The 16,551-nt window shown below is 31.1% G+C and overlaps 1 protein-coding gene and 1 long non-coding RNA gene across 3 annotated transcripts in view; both read right to left on the reverse strand.

The window, feature by feature from the left end:
* The window catches only part of Su(var)3-3 (Suppressor of variegation 3-3), a 597,292-nt gene that overhangs the window by 427,907 nt on the left and 152,834 nt on the right, over positions 1-16,551 (reverse strand). The gene's annotated exons all lie outside the window — the stretch shown is intronic.
* Positions 7,680-8,868, reverse strand: LOC135128969 (uncharacterized). Of its 2 annotated transcripts, XR_010280482.1 has the most exons (4): positions 8,482-8,868; positions 8,293-8,431; positions 8,101-8,241; positions 7,680-7,756 (listed from the first exon to the last, which is right to left on the reverse strand). It is a non-coding gene; the product is annotated as an uncharacterized LOC135128969 (long non-coding RNA). The 2 variants fall into 2 exon arrangements; XR_010280481.1 differs by lacking the exons at positions 8,101-8,241; positions 8,293-8,431; positions 8,482-8,868 and adding an exon at positions 7,807-8,091.

Here is a 16,551-nt window from a genome sequence, read left to right on the forward strand (position 1 = left end):
AAGTCCACCAACAATAGGATGAGGTCATCTCCACAATTTACATCAATAAAAGTTAAATTTTATAAAATAATAAACTCCTGTACCTACTTGTGGTTTATGAATCTGTCTTGAATTTTTACCCTCGACATTCAGATTTTTGGAAAAAAAATACTTTTCATAATTTTTTACTTCCCGAGCTTACGCTAAGAAATTATTCAATTATTGTAATAGAGTCCATCCGACGAATGGCTATTTTCTTGTTATCTCGACGTTTCATTACCCCTAGAGTACGAATATGTGTGAATCCGCTTTCAATTTCTCCCCTACACACCAAATTTTCTGTCTGTGTCGATTTTTATTAGACAGATAAGTTTTCGAACCGACTGGACCGATTGTCAAATTTTACAAGTATGTATGTTAGGAATATCGTCTAGATGGTAAAACGCTAACCAAAGTCCACCAACAATAGGATGAGGTCATCTCCACAATTTACATCAATAAAAGTTAAATTTTATAAAATAACAAACTCCTGTACCTACTTGTGGTTTATGAATCTGTCTTGAATTTTTACCCTCGACATTCAGATTTTTGGAGAAAAAAAAAAAACGAAATTGTATAACAGTGTGCAATTTAACTTTGAAACTGCCGAATTCGATGCTTTGACATCTTGCAAACGTTTATCGTAAACATGGTAAGTCGTTAAACAAAATTTACGGGTTTATCGTCGGCCAAAAAATTATTGCCAAATAAACCCAATCTAAAATATATACATGTGTTTATCAATGTGTTTTATTTTTAAATACTTATAAGGGGTGGCTCAAGGAATAAAAGGCAATCTATTTTATTGGTCAAATTAAGAACGGCTCATACCATTTTCCCGAAAATTTTAATATATAGTATTGTTATTATCAGTATTACACTGTTCCTACCAGTTGATATATGTGCCCTTGCTGAAATGATGAAATTTTCACAAAATTTTATTATGGAAAAACTCACTTGTAACATACGCATAGCAAACTTCTTTATCTGTACTTTAATAAGGTACGAGACAAAAAATTATCACGGTGGAATTTTTTAAAACTTTTTAATTATGTAGTCCTTTGATTAAATAATACACCCAGTAGAAGTTAATTTAGTATACAAAAATGCTTTTTTCAGTGATATTTTTGCATCAAATAATTTCTGATCTGTGAAAACTCAATTGTGTCAAGGAATTTTGAGACAAAAAATTATCACGCATCACTTTTTGTATAAAAATTAATTAGAAAAACATGGTATGCGTAATTGTTGTTTATTTGTACGATACGCAATTGTTTGTTAGAACTGTTAAAGTGGCGAAATATATTTGGTTGAGCTACAATAATTGTCTTTCGTCATGGGCAAAGAAAACGATCTAACAAAACATGAAAAAGGACAGATTGAGGCATACTATGACCAAGGTTTGACTTTTGCGAAAATAGGAAGAGTTTGGACCACAATCTCCAAGTTTGTAAGGAAGAAATACAATGAAAATGAAGGACAAAATTGTGGAAGAAAAGAAAAACTCACTGTACGTGCCAAAAGATCCATTATGACTCTGGCTACAAAGGCTAACATGTCGTCCCAAGAGATAAAGACGACCCTAGGACTTCCTGTTCACAAAAGACCAGTTTTGCGAGTACTGGTTAATGACAAAAATGTTAAATATGCCAAATATAAGAAACAACCAATATGAACAAAAGAGCATATTCAAAAACGTCGTGATTGGGCCAGAGAAATGCGGACGAAAAATGAAGAATAGTTCTAGACAGTGTTTTCAAATAAAAAGCAATTTAATCTTGATGGTTCTGATGGTTTTAGATATTATTGGGGCGATTTACGGAAGAACTTAAACACTTCTCGAAACGAGTCCAAGGAGGTGGCAATATTATGATCTGGGGTGCCTTTAATAGCTTAGGAAATACTAACTTAGCATTTATTTCAAATCGAATGGACTCTCTGGATTACCAAGATGTGTTGGAAGTGCACCTCAAACCACATTTGAACCTATTTCAAGAGAGCAAAGTGATTTTTCAGCAAGATAATGCGTCGATTCATGTGTTTAATTGATCGAAAACGTGGTTTCAACGACAAAATATAGCTTTGCTACCATGGCCTGCGAAAAGCCCGGATCTCAACCCTATTGAGAATGTATGGGGTTGTCTTGTATGAGAGGTTTATAAAGATGGGAAGCAGTACGCAACAGTTAATGAATTGAAACATGGTATCTTGACGGCTTGGGAGAATTTGGACGTCAATTACTTTATCTATTTGGTCAATTCTATGAAGCAACGCGCCTATAATCTCATAGAAGTAGGTGGAAAATACATTGGGTATTAAATTAGTTTTCATTTAGTTAATTAGTTATTTCCCTTTTAAGCGTGATAATAATTTGTCACAATAAGTCTGTTAACAAAATTACTTATTTTCAATAAATTTCGTTCAGTTTTGTGTTTTCTGTAAAAATGTTTTATTAAATTTATTAAAAATGGGATCGCTGTATCAACCAGGTATCTTCACTTTCTTTTAATACATTTAGGCAAAAATTCTGCACCGTGATAATTTTTTGTCTCGTACCTTAGTCTACACATATCCTTATTTTAACTTAGGTATAGGGGTCATCAATAAAATTCAGTTTGATAATTCTTGAAGAATCTTCATTTCTTCGCCTGAGAGAGGGAGAGAAGTGCTGTTTAAATAACTTTAGGCAATTCTTCTGACTTGTACTGCAACTTTTCAAATTAGAACTGTCATCTAGTTAAATATTACTCCTACTTAAAGCTATTATATTATAAGTATTTCTGGCCCTTTTTTGTATTTGCTAAAACATCTGCAAAATCAGTTATTAAAACATCTGTTATTCCTACTTCTGAAACGAGATCAATCCTTTTAAATCAATTTTTGTTTCTTAGATGTGTTTGATACTAAGTTCAAAATTAATTTGAGAACGGAAACAAAAAAGTAGCTTCCTCGGCGAAAATTTAGAACATCAAATTTTAGTACTATTTTTATAAAATAAGTTGGAATGTCCTAAATTTATTTAAAACTACTTGTACAGTGTCGAAATGATCTGGTAATGATCTGGTAAAACTCTACATTTCTGTAAAGACATCACTCAATAACAGATCTATCAACATATTATCTATACATATTTATTTATTTTATTCTATTTTAGAACCATAATCTTATTTATAAGCACCCAAATGCGGGCTTAAATTGGTCTTTTTAGCACAAATCTGTCAAAAATTGCTAAGCAACAATTGATTGTTCATTTACACTAATCAATTAATTATTCAAACACGCTTCGATATTCAACGTTTTTCTTAAGTTGGAAAAATAATATTTTATCAAATCATTACCTGACCGACTTCAAATTCTTCTAAACTTTCGTTTGAATAAAGGTTTTCCGCTTCTTTAATTTACATTTTGAAAAACGAATTATCAAATAATCAACGTGGTATCCATAACAACATCAAAATAATAGCCAGCTATGTATTAAAATTCGCATCGGCACAATTCACACAGTCTTGCCGAAAATACTCAATATTTCGTTAAAAATAGGTTAGAAACTAAAATAGAATAAAACGTTGTATGTACCACGTGCATAATTGTCGATTGTGGCACTCGGGAAATTAAAAGCCCTCCTTCGTCGGGCTTTAAACATTCCCTCGTGCCACAATCTCCCTGATTTTGCCCTTAATACATAAATAACTAGTATGCATTGTCTATAAACTTTTTTTGAAGGATATTGAATATTTTTTCCCAAAGCATATGGGGGAATTTATTCAGAAAAATACTTTATTATTTTGGTGCCCAAAAATGTTGACGTTACACCTCCAGTAAATAAATATTTAGCATTAACATATGAATACATTCTTTCTGCGTGAACACTCTTTATAGGAATACGTTTAAGGCTGGCGTCTGGTTCGGTTTAGCCCTATACTAAATACATTGAAAACATCGTCGCGGTTTCCGGAGTTGCATTTTAACAATATGAGATATATCGCTTTAAAAAAATTATATTTTGAATTAACAAACTTCAGTCCAGGGGACCTCCATATTTATATTCATATCTAGTATGCAGTTTTTACAAAAAAAAATTATAAAGTTGAACAACTTTTACATCACATTTTAACCGGCACATTGATGCATTTTTTGACGAAGTGCTGAAGTTTTTTGCATTCTGAGATAGGAGGTCCCCTGGGGAAAAGCGTCAGCTTTCTTTTGATACCATTTATAATGTTAAAAAATCCACGACTGAGGTAAATAACTCGCGAAAAGTCAAAATCTATTGAAACGAGAAATCGGCATTAAACGAGCTGTGATGCGGTAGCAGAATGCAGGTTTACTTAGATTCTGACTTGGTTGGAGATTTCGCTATTTTAAAAATGCAATTCCGGAAACTACGACGATGTTTTCAATGTATTTAGTATTGGGCGAAACCGAACCAGACGCCACCCTTAATACTTAACTATTTAAGTACATATTACTTAAACTTCTAATTAATAATATGTTTTCATCAAAAAAATGGCTACAAAACTTCTTCGCCTAGTGGACTCCATAGTTTTAAGTAGCTACATTATTCATAATTATAAGAGAGATTGAGAATTTTTTTGCAATGTGTATTATTGTAATACGTTTATTCCAAAAAAGTTACAGCATAAAATATAAATCTAAATCAACAGCAACCGCTAGTGCTGCAGGCAACACGACACGAAGTTTTTAGCATAATTCTGCTTGCTCACTCCAGAGTGAAATTATTGTACCTCATCTGACACCTGTTTGACTTCCCTTGCACCCTCCGCCTAGTTTCCCATTGAAACTAGTTTGGAGGGGCTGTTTATAAAACAACTTCAAGTAAAAAAAAGAGGGAAATACAAAAGCGCGCTCAGTCGTGCGTATAATCAATGCCTAGATTCCGTATTCACAGGCGAGGTCTCAGTTTTGATTGTAAAATGATACATTTTAATGTTTGTAGAACAATACATGCAGTAAAGCGGGACCCAACTAACCCGTAAATGGTGATAAAATGGCCAAGTCCAATCATTCCACGGATACTTACAAACGTTATTCCTGTTGTGTTAATAACGGCAGTTGTCTATTGTGCTGTATTCAACAGTTAGTGATTAAACCAAAACTTCCAAGACTTAACACTATGGAGCACAAAGACGGTTCGTTTATAGTGGTTCTCGACCGTGGTAAAATACTAACAATTTAACGCATAAATAATAACAAGAAAAATGTTGCTTTACGGCCTCTTCAAAATAATAGTCGAATTAAACGCCCAATGAAAAATTTATTTTGCAGACCTCTATTCAACCCGAGTCTGAATCAGCATTAAATACGCACATCAGTTTTACGAGGCCCTAAGCTGCCTAATCAGTTGTGCTTAAAGCAAACTGTGTTGTGTGACTGATATCGACATACACTGCAACCAATGCACCAGCATAACAAAAAGTTTCAAGTTACTAGACAGAACTCCAATGTATTATTAATACTCACTAAAATTCTTTCATTTATAACAGCATTTTGAAGAATCATTTTCTTCTTTCACAAGTGTACCAATACAGAATGATATACATTATAAACTTAAAGTACACCAAAAATTTGACAGTAATCGAATAGATCCGGAGATTCCGGGTCTAATAAAATTTTCGATATTCTTCATTACATTACTCTCATTAATTTTGCTTTGAATGCAATTCAAACAGAATTTCCGATAACATAGTGTCTAAAATTAGCAGAATGGTATTAGGTCAAAGGGTGTTATGCCGGAAATAATTCCAACGTTCTATGAATCAAAATTTTTGTAGGCTAACGTTCCACCAGGGTTCCCCATGATATGATAAATGACGACATATTGATTTATGCGTGTTGTTGGAATTCGAGTGATACAGAGGTCATGCAATTTCCAAGCGAACATACAACTTGTAACTGCAATACAAAGACAGCGTAAAGTTGAACCGTGAACCGTTGCAGAGCTGGAACGTAATCTAAATAGTATACGAAGTTTCAAAAACAGGTTACCGTGGGCCTACCTATAAATATGACATTTACTCGATATCATGCTTAATAAAATTGGTGCAATAGGTCACCAAAGCGACTGATGATCACGGCATCCATTTATTTTGTCTCAGACACGTTAAATGGAAAGATCGTGTACATAGTAGATTTGAGGAATAGCAAAACTTTCCAACGGGTGACAGAGAAACAGATCTTTCTTATTAAATAGGATTACAATAAATTAAACAAATGTAAGATGCGACTTACTGCATCGACTTGATATATTATGTTGAAGAAGCGTAAAATTAACCATTATGTGCCTTGCTTACACTATCTTTGCTGAAATGTTATTAACTATGATTAACGTAACTGCCACTTTTTTATCTTGAAGTAAAATTAATTTCGTTTGTTAATGGGTTATTTAAATAATAAATTTACAAACCATGAAAAGGCTCAATATCGGCTTCTAAACATTCCTAGCCCGTCGTTTAATGCACAAGCAACTAAACGAACCACGGAAATCCAAACGACAGATGTTACAGTGACAATGAATCTATGCACATTATGCACATTATGTATTTCTTTCTGCATATTTTTTAATTTAATTTGGTAAAATAATTTTAAACTGTACAAGGTTTCAATAACTTAAAATCACAAATTACGTCATATTCTTTTATTATAGAACCAGTAATTAGCTAGAAAGAAAGGAACATGGCTAAAAACCACCTATTGTTACGTAGAGAAGATATATCTACATTATTAGAAAAATTAAGGGATCTTGTTTTTCTAAAGACAAAAACATTAAATCTATTTAATAAATCTAGATGATCACAACCTCTTCCCGAATAACCAAAAAGATATATATGAGAAATTTATGGTGCGATGATTCTAAATTGTTAAGGCGAATTTCGTACTACTAACGATTGAAAAAATAAAATAAATTATACATATATATATATATACGTCAATAATAACTTTTGGCCTCGCGCCAGATTTAGGCAACAAGTAATGGGAGAATATGAAAACCACATCCTAGCCTCAAACCTGTCATATCAGTGTTCAAATTTGTATTTATGGTTGCATCATTTACAACAAGCGAATGCTTGACACGTTTTAAAGTAGGTAAATATTTGGAGTTATAGTTTAAACTGTTTTCGAGTAAAAGAAAGAAAAAGTGGTATGAATCAGTTTATTCAGAAATAATTTTTTGGAATTAAAACAGCCACATAGAGGCTGAAGAAATTAAGATAATCAAAGAGAAAAGAAAACAACTTAAAACTAGGAAAGCTTACTTCGTAGTAAGTGCAATTATATTCTATGAACATTTAATACTACTATAAAACACCAAAGTATATTATTCATATTTCTTATGAAGTTAGAGATTGCAATTATTAACAAAGTTGACAACGTATGGATAAAGTTAAATATATATCTTTTAGTCAAAAGAGGTGTCTGCATAATTTGTTACAGTGTGTTTGCAGGTATATTTGTACAATGCAGCAGCTGCTGCATTCACTATCCAAATGTAATGTATAAATAATGATTTGTCTGGTGTATGGTGCAGTCTTAAAATTAGGTATTTTTACTATATTTCAATTGGATAAATATTTTTACACATATTTGTAAATTCTCGTGCTTTGCCAGTTTTAGACGTTGGAATTTTAATTATTAGCGTATCGTTTTTGTCTTGAATGCCGTCATTATTTTTCAATTTATCCATTCCACATGCTCCTACAACTTCTAATAAAAAATAAACCTAAAACATAATGATTTATAGACAATGTGATTGACCTTGTTTGAGATCACCTTTAACATCGGGTACATTTAATCACGGGCTTCTGTTAAAAATTTTGGTAAGTCTTCTCTTGTAAATATATTTGATTTCTTGGCAATGTAACCTATATTTTTTGCTTGAAAACTTGGTGTACTTAGATATATCTATGCTGTTTCTTATTAACAGAGTTGACTTTAACTACGACTATGCAGCCCAAAGTGTTAAAGATTTCACAGAATTTGCTTTTTCAGCGAAATACTCGTATGCAATGAGGTGTTCTCCATATATTTTGCATGGTTGTTTCTGCGCAAAAAAAAAATTCATACCGCTTTTCATAAACTGTGGCTGAGTTTTTAGGTAATAAATTTGATATATTATCTGCCAGTTTTTGCAAGTTCGGTCAAATGCATGTAAACTGCTTGTTATTATTGCTATCCATCTCTATTTTGCAATTGCTACAGATCTTTCTGCAAGCAAAAATATTAAAAGTGCCGAAAAATAAGAGGTATGCTTCATACTTTCATTTAAAATGGGCATGTAAGCTAATAATCTGTTCTGTAATAATAATAAAAGCTTATTATAGGTTATGTAGATACAAGAAAATTGTTCAAATTCTTCCATTCCGCATACTCCTACAACTTCGAATAAAAAATATACCTAAAACATTATGTTTTATAGACAATGTGATTGACCTTCTTTGAGATTACCTTTGACATTAGGTACATTAATCACGGGCCTCTGTTAAAAATTTTCGTAAGTTTTCTCTTGTAAATATATTTGATTTCTGGGAAACATAACCTATATTTTTTGCTTGAGAACTTGGTGTACTTTGATTATATCTATGCTGTTTTATATTAACAGAGTTGACTTTAACAACGACTATGTAGCCCAAAATGTTGATTTCACAGAATTTTCTTTTTCAGCGAAATACTCGTATGCAAAATGAGATATTCTCCATATAATGTTTTCCATGGTTGTTTCTGCACCGAACAAAAACTTATTACAGGTTATGTGGATACACATTGTTCGCTGCCATAGAATGTCGCTGCACTTCAAGAAATCCACTGTTGCCATGCAAGGTTGCGACGTTGCGAGATTACGCGCAAATTTAGTTAATAAATTATATTTATAAAATTAATAAACCGGATGTGTTTCTAATAACTAGAGCTGTGCGGTTGAAATTTAAACGCTGCGAATTGACCCCCACTCCGGCAGGCCAGAGGCTTACAACCGACGTTATGTATCGCGAAGAAAATTACGCGAAAAATAATGTTAACGGCATGTCAGTTGATGATTTGAAAATCCATATTCACGAAATAAGAGTAATCATAATTTTAATAATGTTCAGGTGTCCGTCTCGCTGACAATAAAACTATTTGTGTGAATTATCAAAAATAATCCACAACTGAAAAGCGAGAAGAAGGCAAGGCAAGGCTGTGTAGCGATCGGCACTGTGGGCCGATAGTGGGGGTAAATAAATTTCAACCGCACAGCTCTACTAATAACTAATAAAAAGGGTTAACAAAGAGTATAGAATTACTGCTAAACCGAAAAACAATTTATAACCTTGTAAAATGTAATTGTGGAGGTAGATAATACTAATATGACAACACCGCATTTAATTTCTGTGCCGATTTTTGAACATAGAAAAAGCACATTACTGCGCGATTTCGAAAAAAGAAACATTACTATTTTTTAGCAGCTTTTAACCTCTCTTTTTATATTTCTCCAAGAAAGGCGTACATGTCAATTTTAAAATACCAGTTTAAGTTGGAGTAATAAATTTACTTTTATGGTTGTGTGTACAGGCACTTCTACAATTAGCAGTACAAGTTTTTGTTAATCTCTTAAATTATTTTTCTACTTATGGAGCCAATCTGGATATTTGCTTAAGGGTGTGCTTTAAATTTTAGGAATTAATATCTTGGAACGTCATGCATCGTTTCCATACATTTTTGAGCTTCTGTTTTATTTTCTAATCACTTGGAATTTCATTTCCAAAAACAAAAATTGTACTTGAAATGATAGATATGAAGCTCATTATTCCGAAACATGTAATTATAACATCAAATGTTACTATGCATGAAATGTATTATTTGATATAAAGTAACTTTTGATATCGCATTCTTTAGATTTTTTTCATGGGTACTTTACAGTTAATAGTATCACCATGAAATTGTCTCTTAGATTTGTTTTTCTTTCTTCCGGTATTTGAATCACAATTTGATAATCTTAAAACAACGACAATTAATTTAACTTTAGCTTGAGTTGTGAACCTGAAAGTTGTTTTGTATGAATTTGTGTGACAAAAGTGTACTAAAGATGAAAATAATTACTTATACTCTTTTATAATCATTAATTACATTTGTAGCAATTTTTGGCCTCTCGTATTTTATATTATTTTATCCAAGAAACAAGCGAAATTTGAAAAACCAGTTTAATATTTTAATGGAGCAGTAATTATGAACCCAAATGTTGCTATGGATAAAAACTATTATTTGACTTAAATTAACTTTTGGAATCACAGTCTTTGGATTTTTTTCGTAGATACTCCACAGTAAACAACATAATTATAAATCTGTCCCTTTGATTTATTAATTTCTCAATCCGCCGATATTTGAAAGACGATTTGGTATTCTTAAAACAAGGGTTACTAATTTAATGTTTCCTTGGACTGTGAGCCTGAAAGTTGTTTTGTATGAATCCATATGGGGTCAAAGTGTACTAAAGATGAAAAGAATGACTTCGTTTATAGCAACTTTTGGCCTCTCGTGTTTAATATTTCTCCAAGAATGTTTTTAATTTTGTAAGATATTGGGCCAATAAAACATACACCGACAACATTATTTGCAATTCTTTCAACCACCTATGAATTCATAAAATATCAACTTTTGCATCTTTAATTGAAATATTGTTCAATTCTAATCTAAACAATGAAAACTATAATAAAGAACTTCAGTCCATAAAACAAATTGCAATAAATAATGACTTTAAAGTAAAATTAATCCACAATCTAATTGACAAAATAAGATACAAAATTAAAAAAAAAAACAATGTTGCTCGTTGTTCAAAACGGACAATGATACTAAGGAAGACATAGGTAGATATTATTTTCTGGATTTTATTGAAACATTATCTTACAAAATTAAAAACATACTAAATAGAGTGAATAAAAATGTTAATATTTCATTTAGAAAAATTAATTCAACCAGAAATCAGTTACTGAACAACAAAGATAAAATTACTTAACTAGATAAAGCCGGAGTCTATCAATTACAATTTGAATGTTGAGATTGTGCCTTAAATTTTACGAATCCATATCGTGAAATAATACACCTCATGAATTTCACTGGCTTGTGTTGAAATTTCGGGTTTCCAATTTTAAATTTATTAATCTAGTACTTCGTTCCAAAAACAAAATTGTGCCCGGAATGATGGGTTAATTACCTGTTTTCACATATACGAAGCGCACGAGTCCGAAAGTTACCTAACATGCAATTATGAGGCTAAATGTTGCTATGGATGAAAACAATTATTTGAATTAAAGTAACTTTTGGCATCACAGTCTTTAGATCTTTTTTCATAGGTATTTTACACTTAACAACATCATTATGAATTTATTTCTTAGATTTATTTCTCAATCCACCAATATTTGTCTTAACCTCATAGAAAATGTTTCGTCTTATGGAAAAAATCTGAATCTTTACACTTGGGGGTGTGCCTGAATATATAGCACCGAATATTGCCTCACATGAATTTTACTGCCTCGATTTGACCAAATTTTGGGTTTCCGATTTTAGATTTATTCATGTACCTTGTACTTTAATGTATGTTAGCACATGAGTCCGAAAGTCATTGGTCATGTAATTATGAGGCCAAAAGTTTCTATGGATGAAAGCCATTATTTGATTTAAAGTAACTTTTGGCATCACAATCTTTAGATTTTTTTAATAGTTACTTCATAATTAATAACACAATTATGACTTTTTCTTGTAGGTTTATTTCTCTTATTTGTTATTAAAATAACTGGTGTTAAGTTAATTTTAGATTGGGTTGTAAGTTTGAAAGTTGTTCTCTACGATTCTGTGAGGCCAAAGTCTACAAAAGATGAAAATAATTTTAGGTTAGATAGTTCAACATTCAGCCAATTATTTATTTTTATTTATACTATTTTCGTGTGGTATAGCAAGAATAATGGTCAAAAATCAAGTATTTTAGGATCAAAAAACGGCATATCAATTTCCAGATAATATTAACACTAATAAGTCTAAAAATCTAACCAAATATTGGCTTTTTTAAAGTGTTATAAGTTTACTGACGAGGTGGCTGAGAAAGGGGATGAACCCTGAAACTGGTATCACCAAAATAGTATAAATAAAAATAAATAATTGGTTGATTGCAGAACTACCTAACCCAACTTTATACCCGCGCTAATATGGAAACACACATATCAAAATAATTAGCTCATTTATAGCAACTTTCGAACTCTCGTATTTTATATTTGTCTAAGTAGCAAGTACTTAAAAAATTTAAATTATAACTTTAACTTTGAATAAAAAAATATTTTTATGGATGCGTCTACAGATTCTTCTACCATTCACAGTCTAATTTTGTACTAACTTCATACAAAATGTTTCGTATTATGGTAAAAATCTGAATATTTACACTTGGGGGTGTGCCTGAATATATAGCACCGAATATTGAGTCACATGAATTTTACTGCCTCGATTTGACCAAATTTTGGGTTTCCGATTTTAGGTTTATTCATGTACCTTGTACTTTAATGTATGTTAGCACATGAGTCCGAAAGTTATTCGTCATGTAATTATGAGGCCAAAAGTTTCAATGGATGAAAGCCATTATTTGATTTAAAGTAACTTTTGGCATCACAATCTTTAGATTTTTTTAATAATTACTTCATAATTAATAACACAATTATGACTTTTTCTTGTAGGTTTATTTCTCTTATTTGTTATTAAAATAACTGCTATTAAGTTAATTTTAGCTTGGGTTGTATGTTTGAAAGTTGTTCTCTACGATTCTGTGAGGCCAAAGTCTACAAAAGATGAAAATAATTTTAGGTTAGATAGTTCAGCATTCAGCCAATTATTTATTTTTATTTATACTATTTTCGTGTGGTATAGCAAGAATAATGGTCAAAAATCAAGTATTTTAGGATCAAAAAACGGCACATCAATTTCCAGATAATATTAACACTAATAAGTCTAAAAATCTAACCAAATATTGACTTTTTTAAAGTGACATAGGTTTACTGACGAGGTGGCTGAGAAAGGGGATGAACCCTGAAACTGGTATCACCAAAATAGTATAAATAAAAATAAATAATTGGTTGATTGCAGAACTACCTAACCCAAATTTATACCCACGCTAATATGGAAACAAACATATCAAAATAATTAGCTCATTTATAGCAACTTTGGACCTATCTTCCTTTATATTTGGCTAAGTAGCAAGTATTTAAAAAATTTAAATTATCACTTTAACTTTGAATAAAAAATATTTTTATGAATGCGTCTACAGATACTTCTACCATTCACAGTCGTAATTTTGTCTTAACCTTATAGAAAATGTTTCGTTTTATGGAAAAAATCTGAATCTTTACACTTGGGGGTGTGCCTGAATATATAGCACCGAATATTGATTCACATGAATTTTACTGCCTCGATTTGACCAAATTTTGGGTTTCCGATTTTAGATTTATTCATGTATCTTGTACTTTAATGTATGTTAGCACATGAGTCCGAAAGTTATTCGTCATGTAATTATGAGGCCAAAAGTTTCTATGGATGAAAGCCATTATTTGATTTAAAGTAACTTTTGGCATCACAATCTTTAGATTTTTTTAATAGTTACTTCAAAATTAATAACACAATTATGACTTTTTCTCGTAGGTTTATTTCTCTTATTTGTTATTAAAATAACTGCTGTTAAATTAATTTCAGCTTGGGTTGTAAGTTTGAAAGTTGTTTTCTACGAGTCTGTGAGGCCAAAGTCTACAAAAGATGAAAATAATTTTAGGTTAGATAGTTCAACACTCTGCCAATTATTTATTTTTATTTATACTATTTTCGTGTGGTATAGCAAGAATAATGGTCAACAATCAAGTATTTTAGGCTCAAAAAACGGCAGATCAAATTCCTGATAATATTAACACTAATAAGTCTAAAAATTTAACCAAATATTGACTTTTTAAAGTGTTATAGGTTTACTGACGAGGTGGCTGAGGAAGGGGATGAACCCTGAAACTGGTATCACCAAAATAGTATAAATAAAAATAAATAATTGGTTGATTGCAGAACTACATAACCCAACTTTATACCCACGCTAATATGGAAACACACATATCAAAATAATTAGCTCATTTATAGCAACTTTCGAACTCTCGTATTTTATATTTGTCTAAGTAGCAAGAACTTAAAAAATTTAAATTATCACTTTAACTTTGAATAAAACAATATTTTTATGAATGCGTCTACAGATTCTTCTACCATTCACAGTCTAATTTTGTCTTAACTTCATACAAAATGTTTCGTATTATGGAAAAAATCTGAATATTTACACTTGGGGGTGTGCCTGAATATATAGCACCGAATATTGATTCACATAAATTTTACTGCCTCGATTTGACCAAATTTTGGGTTTCCGATTTTAGATTTATTCATGTACCTTATACTTTAATGTATGTTAGCACATGAGTCCGAAAGTCATTCGTCATGTAATTATGAGGCCAAAAGTTTCTATGGATGAAAGCCATTATTTGATTTAAAGTAACTTTTGGCATCACAATCTTTAGATTTTTTTAATAGTTACTTCACAATTAATAATACAATTATGACTTTTTCTTGTAGGTTTATTTCTCTTATTTGTTATTAAAATAACTGCTGTTAAATTAATTTCAGCTTGGGTTGTAAGTTTGAAAGTTGTTCTCTACGATTCTGTGAGGCCAAAGTCTACAAAAGATGAAAATAATTTTAGGTTAGATAGTTCAACATTCAGCCAATTATTTATTTTTATTTATAATATTTCCGTGTGGTATAGCAAGAATAATGGTCAAAAATCAAGTATTTTAGGATCAAAAGACGGCACATCAATTTCCAGATAATATTAATACTAATAAGTCTAAAAATCTAACCAAATATTGACTTTTTTAAAGTGTTATAAGTTTACTGACGAGGTGGCTGAGAAAGGGGATGAACCCTGAAACTGGTATCACCAAAATAGTATAAATAAAAATAAATAATTGGTTGATTGCAGAACTACCTAACCCAACTTTATGCCCGCGCTAATATGGAAACACACATATCAAAATAATTAGCCCATTTATAGCAACTTTCGAACTCTCGTATTTTATATTTGTCTAAGTAGGAAGTACTTAAAAAATTTAAATTATCACTTTAACTTTGAATAAAAAAATATTTTTATGAATGCGTCTACAGATACTTCTACCATCCACAGTCTAATTTGGTTTTAACTTCATACAAAATGTTTCGTATTATGGAAATAATCTGAATCTTTACACTTGGGGGTGTGCCTGAATATATAGCACCGAATATTGATTCACATGAATTTTTCTGCCTCGATTTGACCAAATTTTGGGTTTCCGATTTTAGATTTATTCATGTACCTTATACTTTAATGTATGTTAGAACATGAGTCCGAAAGTCATTCGTCATGTAATTATGAGGCCAAAAGTTTCTATGGATGAAAGCCATTATTTGATTTAAAGTAACTTTTGGCATCACAATCTTTAGATATTTTTAATAGTTACTTCATAATTAATAACACAATTATGACTTTTTCTTGTAGGTTTATTTCTCTTATTTGTTATTAAAATAACTGCTCTTAAGTTAATTTTAGCATGGGTTGTAAGTTTGAAAGTTGTTCTCTACGATTCTGTGAGGCCAAAGTCTACAAAAGATGAAAATAATTTTAGGTTAGATAGTTCAACATTCAGCCAATGATTTATTTTTATTTATACTATTTTCGTGTGGTATAGCAAGAATAATGGTCAAAAATCAAGTATTTTAGGATCAAAAAACGGCACATCAATTTCCAGATAATATTAACACTAATAAGTCTAAAAATCTAACCAAATATTGACTTTTTTAAAGTGTCATAGGTTTACTGACGAGGTGGCTGAGAAAGGGGATGAACCCTGAAACTGGTATCACCAAAATAGTATAAATAAAAATAAATAATTGGTTGATTGCAGAACTACCTAACCCAAATTTATACCCACGCTAATATGGAAACAAACATATCAAAATAATTAGCTCATTTATAGCAACTTTGGACCTGCCGTCCTTTATATTTGGCTAAGTAGCAAGTATTTAAAAAATTTTAATTATCACTTTAACTTTGAATAAAAAATATTTTGATGAATGCGTCTACAGATACTTCTACCATTCATAGTCGTAATTTTGTCTTAATCTTATAGAAAATGTTTCGTTTTATGGAAAAAATCTGAATCTTTACACTTGGGGGGTGTGCCTGAAAATATAGCACCGAATATTGATTCCCATGAATTTTACTGCCTCGATTTGACCAAATTTTGGGTTTCCGATTTTAGATTTATTCATGTACCTTGTACTTTAATGTATGTTAGCACATGAGTCCGAAAGTTATTCGTCATGTAATTATGAGGCCAAAAGTTTCTATGGATGAATGCCATTATTTGATTTAAAGTAACTTTTGGCATCACAATCATTAGATTTTTTTAATAGTTACTTCACAATTAATAACACAATTATGACTTT

This window comes from Zophobas morio, unplaced genomic scaffold, assembly GCF_036711695.1.
Source record: "Zophobas morio isolate AGI-343-1 ecotype UQ-CSIRO unplaced genomic scaffold, CSIRO_AGI_Zmor_V1 ptg000014l, whole genome shotgun sequence".
Lineage (NCBI taxonomy): Eukaryota > Metazoa > Arthropoda > Insecta > Coleoptera > Tenebrionidae > Zophobas > Zophobas morio.